This window comes from Neopsephotus bourkii, unplaced genomic scaffold (genome assembly GCF_033783945.1).
Source record: "Neopsephotus bourkii isolate Nb327-2 ecotype Australia unplaced genomic scaffold, CSIRO-AGI_Nbou_v1 NB_272, whole genome shotgun sequence".
Classification (NCBI taxonomy): domain Eukaryota; kingdom Metazoa; phylum Chordata; class Aves; order Psittaciformes; family Psittacidae; genus Neopsephotus; species Neopsephotus bourkii.
The window spans coordinates 18,306,825-18,326,004 of NW_026900781.1; the positions used below are offsets into that span (position 1 = coordinate 18,306,825).

Genomic DNA, 19,180 nt, shown 5'->3' on the forward strand with positions numbered 1-19,180 from the left:
TCTGGACTTTACGATGTTGATATGCTTTAGGTATTCTGCATGCTCTTTATGTCTTACAGCATGCATCCTCCATACTTACTACTTTCTGCATCATGTGCTCTGTCTTGATCTGAGAAGCACACATGGGCAGACTGATAGACACTCTCCCAGGCTTATTCAGTGATAAAATTAGGACCAGGCAGATTTTTCTGTTGGAGGTACCATGCTCAGAACTGGCATCACATTGAGAATCAGAGAGGGAACGGTTTTACAGCTGTTTTAAAAGGGTTTTGCAGCCACTACCGGAACAGCTCAGTACATAGTACCTTCTTCCACAAGTTACTTTCGGAAAAGAGACCTGCTGAAACTAAGCTTACAGGTCATATGAATTATCCCAACAGGCTGCAAATAGCCCATGAGCCAGAAGCTATACCTTTCTGAACTGTCTTTGTAATGAAGAAGGAGGTACTTATTTTCAGCTTTGGCCATGTGAAGATGAATGGACCGAGGTGAAGGCCTCATCTACTGTGTGATAGCTGCTTTGTTTCAGTGTAGTTAGCCCTGTTTCCTTATTTGACTAAAATTAATGAAGTTGCTGGCTGACACTCTACAAACTACACATGTATCTGTAATTCATTTGCCAACTTTGTCAACTGAGTATTACCTTATATATAGCATTGCACTCTTATCAGCTATATTGAGAAAAACTAAGTGTTTTACTACGCAGACTATCTAATTTGCAAGTACAAACTTTAGGATATTTAAATGCTTCGAAGATTGCATTATCCATGTCGAGGGGGCAGCATTAAGGTTACATGGCTGACTTACCTCTGTATTTGTATATTTTATTCAGCTTGATCAAAATTTGATGTAAGCCCTTTTTAAATGTTTTAAATTAATGTTTAATGTTGCTTTAAAGTTAGAAAAACAGGCTCTCAGACCTAACCTATTTTACAGCAGTTCTTTCCTGCAAATAAAAAAAAAACAACCAACAAACAAGAAGATGGTATATATAATCGTGAGGGTTTAACAGTAAAGTTATTTCTTCAGATGCACAACATTCAACAGCCTTGATAAAATTAAAAAGCCTTATCCATTAAGTCATTTTCAGCACTGGCACAAAGAAAAATCTCTCTTCTCTAGGCATGTTATTGTGGCTGTGTGAGCCTGTGTATGTCACTATTTAAGTTCTTTTTTCTTGTTTGATTGTAGTACAGACACGTTTTGTGCTGAGAAATACAAGAAGGCTTGGGGGGGGGGGAAGAATTATATTTGCATGATAGGTTGCAGTGTAGTTGCTCTGGGTTTTTTTGTTTATTTGGTTTTGTCATATGCTGTATCTACTAGATTGCAAACACATCATCTTCCCAGTCAGCTGATAGCAGTTTGAGATATTTTAGTTTTCTTGCTGAACGTTACCCAGCTTTAAAAAACCCAGGTGGGGATATTTTGGTCAGAGTTTTTCTCAGTGCAAAAAGAAAATGAGAGCTTATCTGGAGCTCCAAATGCATAGGGTGGGTTTTAAGCAAGGGGTTAAAACTACTTTTCACAACTAACAAAATTTCAAATGCACACTGTATATGTTTGTGGGAGGGGGTTACAAAAAGGGAATCCTCAATACCAATTGGCTAGTCTCTATCAGCTGCAGTTCAGCTGAAGCTGCTGCTGAGGAGCAGTATTGATCTGAAGAGTTAATGTGTAGGGAAGCACAGAGAGGGATTCAGTCGTTTCTCAGAAGGGAGCCAACCTCTTCCAGTAAGAAAGCGGTTTCTACCTGTCTTTCCTGCCTGCGAGATCCTTTGTGAATGAAGGGGAACACGAGAAAGGGCAGTTTGTTGCTACAGTGATTCAGAGAAAGAGGTATTGCTGCTGTGCATACTGCTGCTGCTGCTGCTGATCTCGCTGAGGCTGCTGCAGCTTCGTGTAGCAGGTAAGGCTGCTTTTTCTGGGGAGGGGAAGGAGGAGGAATTGGGATTGCATGGCGGTGGCTGGGGCTGTGGTGTGGGGCCCTGAAGCATTGCACGACAGGATGCTGGCTCCACGGAGGAGCCGCGGGGAACAAGCGAAAAACCTGGCCGTGTAGATCAGCAGCCTCTTACTTCCTGCTCATCCCGGTTTGGAATCGCAGAACTTCAGTAAGTTCGAAACAAAGTGTGTAAGTCCGCAGTGCCTAAAGGAAGAGGGGGCAGCGAAGGGAGAGGAAGAAGCTGCACCGCTCCCTCCCCGCTGTGCAGGCGTCCAGCACTCTGCCAGGTCGGGCAGCAGCTCTGAAATACACAGGTACGGATGCAGCTGCTGAGCTGGGGGTAGGGAGATCAGTGCCACTACATCCTGCCAAATCGGGCACCTGTTCCAGTTGAAAGAGAAAATAAAGCAGCGATGGGCTGAAACTTGTGGGGCTGAAAATGCATTTGTCATATTTCTTTATTTATTTCCTAAACAGTCTTATATATATGAGGGGAGGCAGGAATATTTTGGGGCGGGGGAGGGGGGGGGGCGAATAGCGAATATCTGCAGCATTGGCTTTTAAAGTGGTAGGGTTCAATTAAAAGAAAGAAGTGAATTGGACTTGAAGCAACTATGAAAGTACCTGAGCAGCCTCCTTCTAAAAAGAAAAACAAAAAAGGGCACTGCAGAAATAATTTAATGGTGAGAAATAAAATTTAGCCCTGACATGCAAGATTTTCAAATGCAAGCCGTGATTTATTATTGTAATGTTTCAAATTAGATCTTATACAAATTAGTAGAATTCTACTGCTCATCATGTGATGAGCAGTAGAACATACGTAATCTTTATAACAAACGTTTTAATGGTGAGTTTAGCCCTGAATTATAAAATCATGCTGCAAGTGTGCCTCTAACAGAAATATGTGAAGGTACTTCTCTTGATAAATATTTCACATAATTTTTTAATGTGAATGCCTTTGTGGGTTTGGTATTTAAATTCTAACTATTTAGTCTAGATTAGGAAGGATACAGATTTCTTGCATTTTAAATATTCCTCTTAAAATGCACTGTGGTGGTGATGGACTTTGTGTTAATTTCTGTGTGCACCGAGTGATGGCTAACTGATTTTTTTTTTTTTTTTTCTGTATCTGCAACTATCTGTATAAAGCTAAACAGGAAGGCGTACTATTTTATTGGTGAATAACATCAATGAGCAGTTGAGGTTACTGGTAATTTTTTCTCTATTTTGAAGTTCAAATATAAATCACAAAAAGCTTAACAATTCAGGAATAATAAGTAGGTCTTATGGTAATGTACCTTTTGCTGTGTATGTGACTGCATTTCAAATACAAAATAAATTGGGATTAAAATGTTTCCATGAAACTACGCTTTTAAGAAATTCAGAAATCTTTATTTGGATACTCTTGAACATATCATTAAATCTTTCATTGATCACAGCGTGTTTTTAAGAGGTTTCAAGGCTTCTTGCAGAATATTTCCCCAGATCTGAAAGCCAGATGGTTACATTGCAGAAGTCAGAAGCAGTTAATTGCCAAACTGATTTGAGTGCTCCAGAACATACCAGCACACAGACCAAAGGTTTCCATCTTGTGTGATCAAATTCATTACCTGATGTTGCTGTTTGCTCAGGCTGGGGTCCCTGTTAGAAATGGTAGGGAAAACAGATCCTTTTTTGGGGGAAGCAAGAAGGAAAAGGCTTTCATTTGAAAAGACTTCTTTAAAAAGTTTTTATTCACCTTTCTCACATCTATCACATATATGACGTTTTTCCTCAAGTTGACTTTATTTGGATTAATTTGCTTCCTCTTTCCTTCTCTCTCTCTCCCCCCTTCCACTCCCAACTGCTCTTAATGTCAGTTCTATGGTATTTGTTTACCTGCTGTGCTGAATGGTATAACACATACAGATAATATGATAATGAGATAATATGATCCTCAACAATTTCCTTTCTATTCAGGATAGGTAGAAATGCTTTAGATACTTTGTATTTTTTTTTCCCGAATAGAGAAGAAGAAATACTATTTCTGCTGCAGTGACGTACAATATAGAATAGATAACAGAACAGCAAATATAAATGCTATGGTTGCCTTCCTAGATGCAATTTCTCATTTTCTACCCATCAGTTGGAGTTTTGTTCTTCTGAAGAAAAAGATGCCTACTAATCAGTATTCAGAAAGCAAATGCTTATTTTGCTTGCTTTCAACCTTAAATATCCCATTAGTTCAATAGCAGTGATTGAGATGATTTAAAAATTTTTAGTCTGACATCTTTTTCAGTATTGAAATTATTTTAAATACTTTTCCATATAAGAATGTTTCAGAAATTGTTGACACCTGTGTAATATGAAAATCACATGATGCTTCTGTCTTTATTGATTTTGTCTGGATACTATTATAACATTATCTTAAAGGTGTGGTTATAAATGCTTTGTAAAAGCTTAAGAAGTTGTGCTTAATTAATTATTATCAGTTATCACAGAATCAGAGAGTGGGTAAGTTACATGTATCTGTTCAAAGCATCATTATCAAATTTTCAAACATTCTTACAGTCACTCAGAGCTCAGGTGAATTGTCTTTAACATGCTCAAACGACCTATTAGTCACATATCAACCTTTATAAACTATTCAGATGTGCACAGTGTTACAGGAAGACAGAGAGGATAAAGTCAGGGTAAAACTTGCCCTCTCTTTATGTAATGAAGCACACAGGCAAGGGGGTGAGTACGTGGACTTGTATCTGCTGTACGTGCAACCACAGAAGGATGTGCAGCCACTTCACTGGTAAAGAGTGGGTCTTTTTTTACTTTACAGCCTACTATAAAACCAATTCAATGCTAATAGTTTCTCATGAGTTAATAGACTCTTAAAATATAAAACTTCAGATTATTTGGAACATATTGTTCTTGTTAGGCATAACCTATCATAAATACGAGCTTTCTTGAATGTATGTTAAAAAGAATTTTGACACATACATCATTCTGAAGATGACAGTGCCTGTCCAAGGGGACATCATACCTTTTGTTCTTGAACATATTGCTTATGCTTATCTTTATACTTTTACAGATCATAAGAATAGTGCATGCAACCTTTGCAGCTCTGTTCTTATTTTCTGAATCTAATTACCTGAAGCTGTTACAATGAAGAAACAGAATATGTTTTAAGTTTGGATATATATACTTTAAAACCTGAATTTTGGTCATGAATTCTGCTTCTGATTCTAACAATCTCTATCAATCTTTATATAAAAATATTCAAAATTTGAGAAAAGATTTGCCTCTATTGCTTATACTTTAATACCACATAACATAGTTACAAGTATAAATGTGAGTGTGGTGTGAAATCATTTTGTGATGTCAACTTGCATTTTTGATTAGTTGTCTAATTCACAGCTGTGAGGTTCTGAAAAATAATCATTTATAAGTATTTCTATTAAGCAATTCTATTTGCTTCTTTTAGAAACACCAAACTGTTTCCTCAGTATTTTTCATAATACTGACAGTGATATGTGTGTGTGTGTGTGTATGTGCTGAACTATATAAATAAAAAAGCAAACATAATCATTGTTGAACAACTCCAGCAGAAATGCCATCATTTTGTGAAAGTCTAGAAAAGAAACATGGCCAATTAAATTTTAGTGTAAATACATAACAAAAAATATTTCTGGAAGATCTAATATATGTCATTTGAAGTAAAAAAATACACTGATACTTTTCTCAGTATGCTGCAGAGTAAACCAGCCACATTTTAATCTTATTTTCACATTGCCATTCATTTCTGACAGCTAATAGTTTTAAACCTGTAAGTTAAACAGTCAGCAAAAAGAGGCAGGAGAGAAACACAGAACATGACAAAATTAATGCTGATTCCACAGTGTCTTTGATTTATCTTACTTTAACTGTGACTTTTCTACTCACGTGTTAAGAGAAGAAACTAATACTTCTGCATTTATCTGCTCCACTTCAAACCACATGTGTTTACCTACAGTGTAAGTATATTGGTTGGCTATTCATTTGCAAAGCACTTTCAGGGATCTTAATTGTGAAAATTGTTATAAGAAGTCAAATACTGTTCTGCTTTTAAATCTCTCACAAAAATGAATTACTAAAAAGCAGATGCTCCACTTAAGGAATCTGTATGTATACACAAGTTTGGGTGTGTTTATACAGACCCTTGAAGCAGAGACATATTTATGAGACATTTTAAAAGGTGAATGTAATTTGAGATTGTATAGCACACTGAGTTTAAGGTGTCGCAAGGAAATGGATTATGGTGCATGGTGGCAACAGCGACTTAATAGACAAATGGTACTAGGAAGGGATGTTGTTTGAAGTTTTATGTTTCATAACACTGTGTTATGAAAAATAATGTGATTTATGCTTTTTCGTAGGCAACTGACTGTTCACTAGAGGAACTGCAGTGTAACATCTTATACTAAAGAAGTACCCCCTCCTGCCCCTTGTTTTCTACTCTAGATTTCACTTTTAAGGAAGTCTTGGATGGGGAGAGGAGGAGTACGGTCTGTGATACATTATTTGCTTCAATATGTTCACTTTTACTGGCCTACACTTAGGAGCTGTATGTATTTACAAGTGGTCATGTCATAGTAGTGGAAGTCATGTTGGGTTGTATTTTCACTTGTGTTATTTTGTATTGTGATACTATTAGATTCCACAGAGTAAATCTGATAGTGTATTTCTTAAGGTAGAAACTAGGGTAAAGGAGTGCATATCCGGTCATCCCTCATTAATACAAGTTGCTGTCCAGAGACCTGAATTTAAGATGGCTAAGTTTGTCGCTGTTTAGGATGCCACTTAAGAGTCTACCTGGTATTAAGAGGTAATTTCTATATCCACCAGCATGGTTTTAAGAAGCTCTCTGCTAAAGAAAGTACTTTTTTTCCTGAGATATACTATAGCATATTTTATAATTTCTCATTACTGAAAAGCCAGCACTGCTATCTATCAAATGAAATGAGTAAAACACACTGTCATGGGCACTTTGTTTTATTGGATCTCCTTTCCTAATTTCATTGTTATTTATTGTTCTACTGATTGATTTGTTTTCTTTTATCCAATGAAACCCATTGTAAAGGATGCTGAAGTAGCTGCTTTGCCAAATACCAGGGAGGGGTTGCATTTCCCTGACAGATCAAGGGAACTTAGTCATAGCATGATATAGCTATATACTTTTCTGAAATCTTGTAACAAATATTTTGCTTTGCATTTTGATTGGCTTTGCATTGTTTCTTGTGTTTTGTCTCAGTACATTGATTTTTACTATCTACAGCAAAATTTAGATCTAAACTGCACTTATTATATTTTAGTTCCCAATGTCAGTTTATGTCTTAAACCACTGCAAACTTTGAGAACAGCATGAAATATGATGGGACTTGCGTCAAATTAGAGATGAACCTTGAAAATTACTTCAGCTAAAGGAAAACACTTCAAAGTAACATGGAGAATGTGTTCATGATCTGATGGATTGGGCTGCATATTAAAAATAATTATGGTAGATAGGAAAATGTTGATAGTATTAAAATCCATTCTTGGTTTGAAATACTTAAGTAGAAAAAGAGAAAATAAACCTGGCTAAAGGTAAATACAACCTCTTTGTTTCGACTTTCCTGGCATTGATGGAAAGAGTCCTGATTCTGTTCCTTGTCAGAGAAAAAAAGCTGGGTGATTCACTGAAGAAACAGCTCATTGAGCAGGTACAAGAGACTTGATACATCAGCACCTTTCTCATTGCATTCCACTAGTAATTGTTTATTTCTGTAGAAATTGACTTCAGTTTTGGTTGATCCTTCCCTCTTTGGGAGAACAGAGCAGGAATAAAGCTGGCTTAACCTTGACTGGGGGCTCTCAGTCACAAAGGTAGTACTGCTCTGTTACTGGCAAATAGCGACCATCTACCCTGGCAGAGAGTATGGCTGCCATGTTGTTGCCATGCTCTTGCATACCTGCTGCTAAAGCTCCTTTTGAGATCTGTGGTTAGTGCTATTTAAGAAAGTCATGAAACTGCACTGTGGATTTCCTTGGAAATGGACCAACAGCCAGCAGTTACCTGGGTCTAACCCTTTTCCTTCAGGTGTCAGACTTTGTCAGAACATATTCTTCTACTAATTTTTTGCTGTCTGACATCTGCCCCTGGTTTGGCTGTTATAGAAAAATGAAGAGTTAGTTAAGCACTGATTAATAGTAACATGTAAACTTAATGAAGATTCCCATAAAGTGTAAGGCATGGCCTTTCTACCAGCCTGCCATTTTCTTACCACCTGTCTTTCCCCTTCCTTAATTTATAAGCTATATTTTAGGTCAAAGCTTTGACCTTCCTATCATGTATTGTTTCTCTCTAACCACTCATAAAGATTAGGTAATCTACTTCAGGCCTAAAGCCATGCTTTTAGACTGCTGTCAGAAGAAGAAATTCCTCACAGAAGCAGTGAGATGAATGAAAAAGCAAGTCTGTGTGTCTAAAAAAGGCTGCTGTGTGACTAAAATGCACATGATGTTTGAAGGACTTGTGTGCTCATAGAAAGGGATATCTCACTCTAGTGCGTAAGACATACAGTAACCACCTAAACTAGGCAGAAAGAAATAGGTAGGACAGTTCCTGTTTCTAGGTGGTCTGTCAAGTATCTGTTAAAAGACAAACACATCCAACTACATACCACTTAGTGAGGATGCATTTTACTGTGTGAAACTTCAAAAGACTGTCATGCTGTGTCTTTGTATCCTGAAACCTAAGTTTTTACTTGAAGTAGCTGAACTCTGCTAACACATGAAAACTGGCAGCAAAGTTGGCCAAAGATTGTTCTTGACTCAATATACAGATGGATATCTGGTGTATATAAATGGGTGTATATAAACAGGAGTGAGATCTACAGAAAATGTACCATATAAAAAATATTGCTGTTTAATCTTTATTTTTTTTCTGGCAAACATGGCATCTGTTCTAAGCAGTGGGAGCAGAGACTAATTCAGTCTATCAAAAAAAACAGTCATAGAATAAAACCCCTACCAACAAAACCAAAGCAAAGAAACAAAAACACCATGGGGAAAAAAAAACAACAACCAAAACAAACAAACAAAAAACAAAACAAAACAACAACAACAAAAAAATCCAACAACAAATTTTTGCTAAAGTTAAGTTCTGGGTACTCATCCACATAGTCCAGGAGACAAAGTATCAGCACCATTTGCTGCTTGGCTGTGACAGAGAGAGATGGTGATCAAAGAATAGATAGCAGCCTTTTTGTCCTGTATTTCTAAGTTTTGTCATAAGCAGTTGGTTTCTGTATGCTCTTCTCTATTTTATCAGCTGCCTCCTTACAGTAGGAGAATGCATTTTTGTTCAAATATTAGATCAGATACACATCAGGAAGAAGAACTCATCAGTGGCCTGCGTGCACTCCTAACTGTTTTAAGGGTAAACAACTTCTGCCTTTTAATACTGGCATGCTATTTAAATGTTATAGAAAATCATATTTGATCATCAGGTAGGTTCCAGAAATACAAGTGTAAGACGGAATTCAAAGTCAGAGAACCATCTGATACAGGAGTTTTACTGTATGTTAGACGCTTAAGTAAAGCTGTATGTGGTTCATGGGGACTTCATTATTATGCACAGGAAAACTATTTCTCTGGATTTGGTTCCAGAGCTGTAGAGTGAACTGAGTTGTTTAAGCATCAATATGTGTCCTTCCTGAAACCATGACGAAGGGAAAAAAAAAAAACTATACTTGGGCTCTTGCCAGTAAAAGCAGTATGCCATGGTGAATTTCAGTTCAGCAGGTAAAAGTCTCAAAGGGTCTTGAGGAAATATGAAGGAGGTAAGTATATAATTTGAATACGTGAAAAGCAAAATATGCCCCAACAAAGAAATTAACAAAACAGCATGTATAGTAATATTTAGTAAGTTATTGTGATACATCTTAGAAATGTAATCAGAGTTGTTCTGTGTAGATGCCCTGGAACTTACAAAAAGTGCAAGACAGATTCCTTTAAAACACTACATATACTGAGAACAGCTGTATAACAGAGTCATACTGGAGGTAGTCATAGATATTTTTTTAATTTTGCAAGGTGAAAGTGAAGGAAGTAGAAGCAAACCAGTTGTGCTTCCTAGCAGCAAGTAAAAGTGCTTTCAGGTGTTTGGGATTACCAGTTTCTCCACTATTTAGTACGTTTTGCTGCATATGCTCCTTCCAGATTATCTAGGCAGTTACTGGAGAAAATGTTTAGCTGTTAAGCCCATTTTTATCTTTGTCAGGCAAAACTGGTTTGTTAGTGTATAGTGATTTCTGTAATAGATTCATTTATTGTTCACCATTTTGCAAAGAATTGCTATAAGCTTCATATCAGTAATAATAAAAATTCTTTTTTGGGGAAAAAATAATAGTGATTTAAACTTTATTTCAGAAAACTTACGAGGAATAGAATTCCTTCATTTATGATTTAGCAGTCTTGAAGGATGGTGTCCACAATTCCTGGTTGCATCCACAATTAAATAAAGCTGCCAGGGTGCAGTAAAAGGGAGAAATCTTTTGACAGGTTTGTCTTAAATGATTCTGAAACTCAGGCCTATTATCTAGATGGAACAGTGCAGAACTGGTATTAACTCCTGAATTTACGTCTGTGCAAAATCCAGAGTTCCAAAAGTAGCAATTAAATGGCTAAGTGTTGAAAACCTCCTAAGCTGAATTCTGAACAGCAATATTAATTTGTCATGTAGTGCTGATTCATATTAACTGGAAGTACGTTAATTTTCACACAGTCCCAAGGTCTTGCACTATAAAAGTTTGTGAGGAATAGATCAATTTGAAATTAGTGACTCTTCCTTAAGATTAAACTTAACTTGAGACACATATAAGCATACCTTTCTCTATATGTGTAAATAAGAATGTTTCAGTAGAACATTCTAAAATTATTCCTGTATAAATCTGAAGTTTTTCCTTTTTTCCTACTATCTTTAAGAGCATATTTACAGTCTCAGTTATTATCAGGCTGAATGTTCTAATAGAATGTAAGTCCATAGAGCATTAACAAATCTCTTGGCTTTTAAATAGGCTGTGACCTATTTGTCTACAGGGCTACTTCAATAAGGCAATACCTCACTTAGGTTAATGATGGATCATGGTGTGATTCGATTTGCAGAGTGCAGACTTGCCCATTATCCCCTAATGTTGTATGGGTCATGTTATCACATCTAAATAATGATTCATGCCACCCCTTGTTCCTGGAGATATCGCAGTGATTACAGGAAAGCTCGGCATGCCAGTACACAAAGCCTTTAGGGTTCTGCTGGCTGCTGTTGAATTATTATTTTAGCTAGAGTATGATAAAGCACGAAAGGCTCAGGTTTCTCTGTGACTGTGACACCTTCCTCTTGTGATTCCGTTGGCCATCTGGCTGAACAGACGGGCTGGACATTAGCAGAAATCAGATCTGTCTCTCCCTGCCTCTTGCTTCTTGCTTTTTTTTTTTTTTGCTTTTTTTTTTTTTTTTTGGCAAGGAAAGTTAGCTGACCCTGACCTGCTGTGAGAGATTATTTGCAAGTCAAGTGCCTTATGATTTTTTTTTTTTCCTCTCAGCTTGAGTCTCTAACATGAAGGTGAAGCAATTTCCAACAGGAAGGAAACATATCAATACTTTTGCACTGACTGCAGCAATTACACAGGAGGGACTCAGGCTGGTAGCTACATTGGGAAGTGGAGAAAAAGAACATGTTTTCTAGTTGTGAATACACTACAAATACCAACATAATAATTTCTTCTTCCATTGCTGCAACACTGTTATTTATTCTGAAGGATTGTCCTTAGGAGCAGAAATTCATCAGTGTAAGTGATAAAAAGTGAAATTCTGAATGTGATTCTAAGTGCTAGTAAAATGTTCTTGCATTTATTATTTCTGATTTTGTGGGATGATCTAGGTTTTCTTGCCTACCACTGCATTTATACTCAGTGACCATGGGGCTGCTCACTGGTCCAGCTGCTGGCAAACACTGACTCTTGTTGTACATTTCCAATAAAACTGTCATAAACCTCACTAGCACGAAACCTTCCTAAACATAAACAGTCCTAGTTAATATATATTACAGCTAAAACATGAATAGGCAGAGGAATAGTTTCCTTATATTTTCTTAATCAGAGATAGAAGACCTGGGGAAATAAAAAAAAAACAAAAACAAAACAGAAACCAAAACTTTGTTTGCTACCAGCTACACGTGCAACCTTGGTAAAGAAGAAATCCCTGTAAGAAATAATAATGTTCAAGTGAATTAAGTTCTGTCATAGCTAAATCTAAAGGTTCTCCAACAGCTTCTGTTGCTAAGGGGAGAGAAGAGTTGGACATAGCTCGTGAAGAGTTTTCTAAGGAAAGGCACTGACTGGTAGTGAAAAATCCAAATGGAAACCACTTGTTAACATTGCTTTTTCCCACTTTCTCCGCTTCTAGACAATGACAAATACAACCACAGTCAACACTGTCAAGTAGTGATGAAATGCCTAAACCCACGCTTTTTTTAAAAACCCTTTTGACTTAATTTCTCATCCACCTACACAAACCCCCTACAGTTCCTTAGTTCTAATACTATAGAGGTGTCTGGTTCCTTAAATCAGACGTTAGAAATAGAATTGTATATGATTAAAATAATATTGCTGTGTTGACCCACTAGGTGTGGAATAAGGGGAAAAGATGGGCACATATAATAAATGAGTAATTTCATTACCTTACAATATATTTAGCTCTCATTATGTAATATTTTTATTCTGGTCTAAAAGCATTATACAAGGACTCCCCTAGAAATAGTGCCAAGGATCTCAAAACTGTAAGTAGATTTCAAACCTAAATTAGATTTCCCAGCTGCTTAGTGGTATCTATTAACAGTAAAATAGTGAAAAATGGCTTTTAAAATGTTTACTGCCTTAAAAGTCTGAAAAGCTTTGTGTATTTTTATTTACTGAGAGTAGCAGCAAATTTAGGACTTGCAAGTCCCTTGTGATAGTTGCCTGAAGCATTAATAGAAAAAGGTTTTCCTACTTTTCCCTCCTCTTGCATCAACAGTATAATGATTTTTGAGGATCAGTATTGTATTCCTGTGTTTGGAAGCTTAAAGTCATGTAATCTTAGATCTCTCAGGTTTTTACCTCCTTAAGCATATAGGGCTTACTGAAATTTGAAAGGATATTCAAACCTACCATTTGCAAAACCAGAATCAAAGGTCTTGCTCCCTCCTTCCCAGCTCTCATTTCCAGTGATAAATATACCAAAAATTTCTGATGTTTTGATCATATCTAAGAAACATTCAAAATTAGTTCATATTCGGAATACAGTGACCTATCTTTCAAACACTGCAGACTAATACCAGGGAAAACATGAACAATGGGCATTTTTTGTAAGCAAAGCAAATATTGTCATTCAAACATAACCATAGTTGTAACTATTACGTAGTAATTTTACAGCAGAATAATTTTTGTAATGAAACATAAATGCTTAACATTTTAAGATTTCAGAGTTTCTGGTAATGCTGATAATTGTAGATTAAGTTGTCTGCCAGGTACAATGCAAAAAATCCATGGGATTTTTCCATTTTGTTGTGACATTTTTGTACCACTGTGTCCTTATATTTTTAAACTGAAAACAGTGCAGTGAAAAAGGTGGCCTGAAAGAAATTGTTGGTTCTGTTGCTATTCTGCATATAGACTAGTGGAATCCGTTCCTAGAAAGAAGAAATTGTGAATTTCACCATGACAAAATATCTACATAGGAATTTGTGACCTATTTTATTTGGTATGTGAAAATATGCAGTGAGAATACCTACTTAAGTAATTATTCTCTTCATCATCTTTGAGAGGATGGAGTTAGGATTCTTGATATTTTAAATGAACAATGAAAATCCTCAAGAGGACTTAAGGGCCATAACTTCCTTCTGTTGCATTCTAATTCTTGAATAGGAGCTAAGAGTCTAGATCTTTCTTTAGGACTTAAGTTAAACTTTCATATAGAGACTGAACCTAGAGGAGAAGCAATGCCATGTAGAAAACGATGCATTTTATGTCAAGAGCAAAGCTTTTTGTTTGGAACCTATCAAACACTTCTTGCTTATGTCTTACCTAAATACCCACAGAAACATAAACTTAGCCCTGTCATGAGTGTTAAGAAGATCATTAGATACACTGTGAGAGAGAACATTTGACAGAAAAAAAGCCCAAACTTCCTCTCAGAGCTTCTCCTAGAATTTGCTTTATATCACATTTTTACCTCTATAAAGAAAGTACTTTTCAAACTTATGTGAACTTAGTTTAGAATTACAATACGGGTCTTTGTTGTCCAGTTCATTCCAAATTACAAGGGCAATCTTAATTTCTGCTTCAGATATAATTTAACAAGAAAAACTTGTTACCATGGTATCTTGTTAAAAAGAATGGATAAGAGAAAAAAATGGCCTTATTTCAGTAGCAGTAGTGGTTTTCTGATGACTGCTGTCACTATATCATTTTACTTCTTTTTTTTAACATAATGTAAGAGCCTAACAACTAATGCTGTAAGTTATATAAATTAACTTATGTGAATCAGCTTGTTTTTGACACAACAGTAAATAGAAGCAAATAGAAGACCCATTAAAGGAAGAAAAAGACACTATAAATCTTTAACTCCCCCTACCATATGACATCAGGGAGATACTCCAAATGAGCATTTTGGCTAAAATTGTATTTTAGTTTGGTTTTGTGGTTTTTGTTTTTTTTTTTCCTCTGAAAATCTGAAAGCCTTCAAAAGCAATTTCCTGTATTTTGAACATTCCTAAACTGTCTTTTTCACTACTTCCTAACTCCACGTTTTGTGCATAAGATTTCAGGCCCTAAGGTATGTTTTATCTATGGCTTGTAAACGTAGCAATGGGTAAAACTGTGTTTATCCATCGTCTTTATAGAGGTTTTCACCTCTAATTTATGCAGTACTCATTCTATCAAATCAAGACTTACAGAAGGACAAGTGACACTGCAGACTAAGCTGTAGAAGTTTAAGAGCTTGGGAGAAGTACTAGGCTGTAGCTGTTAGCTGACAACCTGAATAATTATCTTAACAGTAAGCTCTGACCCTCTGCTACACGTAGTGGAAGCACTGCACTGTTCTGGTATTCTTGCAACAACTACAGCTGATTATTTTCTGTCTTTTCTTAAGGACATTTATCAGATAGATAGGTTAATGCCAGTACCTTATGATTTCTTGACAGCTGGTCATAAAGCCTGATAAATGTTCCTGCCAAAAAAGCAACACATGGGTTACAAAAAAGTTTCAAATTCTAATAATGTAGATTATTTGATTGATGCACAGTATGCAATTTAATTACAAAAATAAATGAGGAAGAGGAAATCTGTCTCTTCCTCATTCATTATTCCTTAATTAGACTACAACTAATCAGGGTTTCTGATTGGCTAAAATAAACTCAGATATAATTTACTGCACTGCCATTATGGCCGGATAAAAAGGAAAGCATGAATTACCTCTCGCTGCCAAAACGGCACAACAGAGCAAGGAAACAAGATGAACTTTAAAATACTGTAAACATTACTCTGTCTGCAAGCTGTCAGATTAGCAATTTATTGCAACAAATGAAATGCTTCTCCTGTGAAATAACAGAGGATGTTCTTTTCAATATGCAGTGTTTATGTATATTCTGTTTTTGAATATCAGAGTAGATCAATACTGCACCTGAGACCAGTGCACTTATTTTGGTTTTGGCTTGTGTACATGCATTCTGCATACTTTGCTTAACATCAAAACACGTCAAATGGGCTAAATGAATGGTGATAATAACAGCTCTGAGGTTGATACAGCTTTATTGTAGAGTCTAAATGTGGAGTACAAAATTTAATTTTAGGTAGGTTTTTTCCTAAGTCAGTTTTGTTTTATCAATCTGGTTATGCTGTGATGTTCCTTGTGTGTTTATACTACCTGCATTGCTGGTCTGTGTTTTAATGCACATATATTAGGGGAAGAGGACAGGACACAGCGAAATTAAATTTTCCTCATTTTATACTTGTACACGTTGTTTTCTTGCAAGGATGACATCAAGATTACTTATATCCATATGATACATTCATGCACATGCAAAAAATAGTATATTTATTTATTTATGGGAATCTGATAACTATGCAGGCAAACACAAGTGCATGTGATGCAAGGGGTGGAAAATTCTGGTTAGTCATAGTTCTTCTGAGGTACTGTCATTGCTTCAAGATGTTTGCGATCATGAGATGGTTGAGTTTGAGATCCTCAGGACAGTGGGAAGGGCATGCAGCAAGCTCACTGCCCTGGACTTCAGGAGAGTAGACTTTCACATCTTCAGGAACCTGCTTAGTAAGTTCCATGGGATGTAGCCTTAGAGGGCAGGGGGTCTCAAGACTGTTGGCTGATATTCAAGGATCACCTGCTGCAAGCTCAGGAGTTTTGCATCCCAACTAGAAGGAAGTGCAGCAGGAGGGCCAGGAGACCTTGGATGGATAAGTTGCTGCTGAGGAAACTTTGAGGGAAAAAAGAGGCTTATAAAAAGTGGAAGCAAGGACAGGGGGCCTGAGAAGCATACAATGTTGTCTGGGAAGCTAGGGACCATGTTAGGAAAGCTAAGGCCCAGTTAGAACTAAACTTGGCTAGGGATGTTAAAGATAACAGGAAAGGGTTCTATTGGAATATTGCAAATAAAAGACAGACTAGGGACAACGGGGCCCCCTCTGGAAGCTATGGGGAGAACTGGCTACCCTGGATTTGGAGAAGGCTGAGGTTCTTAATGACTTCTTTGCCTCCATCTTCACTGGCAAAAGCACTGACCACATCACTCAAGTCTTGGAAGGCAGACACAAAGACCGTGGGAATGAAGACCCTAGGCCTACTGTAGGAAAGGATTTGGTTTGAGACCATCTTAAGAACCTGAACATGCACAAGTGCATGGTTCCTGATGAAATCCATCCGGGGGTCCTGAAAGAGCTGGCAGATGAAGTTGCTAAGCCACTGTCCTTCATATTTGAAAAATTATGGCAGTCAGGTGAAGCTCCCGATGACTGGAAAAAGGGAAATATAACCCACATTCTCAAGAAAGGGAAAATGGATGACCTGGGGAATTACAGACCAGTCAGTCTCACCTCTGCGCCTGGAAAATCTTGGAGCAGATTCTCCTGGAAGGCATGCTAAGGCACATGAAAATCAACAAGGTGCTTGGTGACAGCCGACATGGCTTCACTAAGGGGAAATCCTGCCTGACCAATTTGGTGGCCTATTATGATGGCACTACGGAACTGATGGACAGGGGTAGAGCAGTTGATGTCATCTACCTGGACTTGTGCAAAGTGTTTGACACTGTCCCACATGACATCCTTGTCTCTAAATTGGAGTGACATTAATTTGATAGGTGGGCCACCCGGTGGAAAAAGAAATGGCTGGATGGCTGCACACAAAGACTTGTGGTCAACGGTTCAGTGTCCAGCTGGAGAACAGTAAGGAGTGGTGTCCCTCAGGGATCGGTGTTGGGACCGGTCTTGTTCAATATCTTCATTGCTGACATGGACAGTGGGATTGAGTGTGCCCTCAGCAAGTTTTCCGATGACACCAAGCTTTGTGGTTCGGTTGATACGCTGGAGGAAAGGAATGCCATCCAGAGGGACCTTGACATGCTTGAGAGGTGGGCTCCTCCCAGCTTCATGAAGTTCAGCCAAGCCAAGTGCAAGGTCCTACAACTGGGTTGGGGCAATTCTAGGCACAGCTACAGGCTGGGCAGAGAAGAGATTCAGTGCGTGTACAATTATTTGTTCATCTCCAAAGAAGAGATTCAGTGCGTGTTCATCTCCTAAAGAAGAGATTCAGTGCGGCCCTGCGGAGAAGGACTTGGGGGTGCTGGTCGATGAGAAAATGAACATGAGTCAGCAGTGTGCACTTGTAGCCCAGAAAGCCAACCGTATCCTGGGCTGCATCAAAAGGAGCATGACCAGCAGGTCGAAGGAGGTGATCCTTCCCCTCTACTCTGCTCTCGTGAGACCTCAATTGTGTGCAGTTCTGGTGTCCTCAACATAAAAAGGACATGGAACTGTTGTAACAAGTCCAGAGAAGGGCCACGAGGATGATCAGAGAACTGGAGCACCTCCTGTATGTAGATAGGCTGAGAAGGTTGAAGCTGTTCAGCCTGGAGAAGAGAAGGCTGTATGGAGACCTCATAGCAGCTTTCCAGTATCTGAAGGTGGCTTACAGGGATGCTGGAGACGGACTCTTCATTGGTGACTGTAGTGATAGGACAAGGGGTAGAGGGGTTGTGAATATTCCATCCCTGGCAGTGTTCAAAGCCAGGTTAGACAGAGCCTTGGGTGAGATGGTTTAGTGTGAGGTGTCCCTGCCCATGGTGGGTGGATTGGAACTAGATGATCTTAAGGTCCTTTCCAACCCTAACTATTCTATGACTCTATTATCCTCTGTTTTGTATGCCATGATGGAGGGAAAGAGAGATAAGAAGGAAGATGTCAAAGCAGAATTTAGCCTAGTGGTTAAGAAATAGTTTGGGATGTAAGAAAATGAGATTTAAATCCCTATTTGCTTTGGCATCAACTCAGCTCTTATTTTAAGTAAGTAACTTCACCTCCATACTATTATAGCCTGTGTCTCTCCAAGGAAGTTATTTAAATTGTTATAAAAAATTAAAAGACGGTTGATAGAGACAGGAGTTTTAAATTACTCAGTAGTGCATCAGGTGCTTGCAGGAGCAGGTTGGATTTCTTTTCTGAATTGGGCCAAGCAGAGACTTTAAACCTTGGTCCCCTTAAATCTCAGATGTGTTACCTATTGCAAGATTAGCTGGTTTAAAATTTATCTTCAGAATCTTTGCAGATGATACAGTATTTTCTGTGATAAATGGGAACAGCTGTGGTCTGAAAAAATGGAATGGACAAAAGGTACAATCCATCTCTTCATACTTTTTTTCTTTTTTTTTTTAAGAAGTTCTAATCAAGGGGATGTGTTTTGGTTAAATTTATTTCTGTCTCTGTTAGTGTAGATACGAAAGGCTTCAAAAAAGAAGAGGCACATAGTGAGAAACAGGAATCCAAGAAGAAAATCTGTAATCTTGAATCAGTCTCACAGTGCAAAAACTCTTCAGGTTATGGCTTAAAAAATAACTAATTCGTTGAATAGTGCTTATCTCCTTGTAGTACAGCTGCACTCAAGAGCACCTTATGTGGCTGACTGAGGGCTCAA

The 19,180-nt window shown here is 37.7% G+C and overlaps 1 protein-coding gene across 4 annotated transcripts in view; it reads left to right on the forward strand.

Annotated features, from left to right (window-relative positions):
- Nucleotides 1–1,416: 1,416 nt before the first annotated feature.
- LOC133208652 (cadherin-12) overlaps nucleotides 1,417–19,180 on the forward strand; it is a 519,486-nt gene continuing 501,722 nt past the window's right edge. Inside the window, exon 1 of one of the 4 annotated variants that reach the window (XM_061346694.1) lies at nucleotides 1,417–1,909. The gene's annotated coding sequence lies outside the window, so the exon portion shown is untranslated. The other 3 variants (XM_061346691.1, XM_061346692.1, XM_061346693.1) reach the window with 3 other exon arrangements.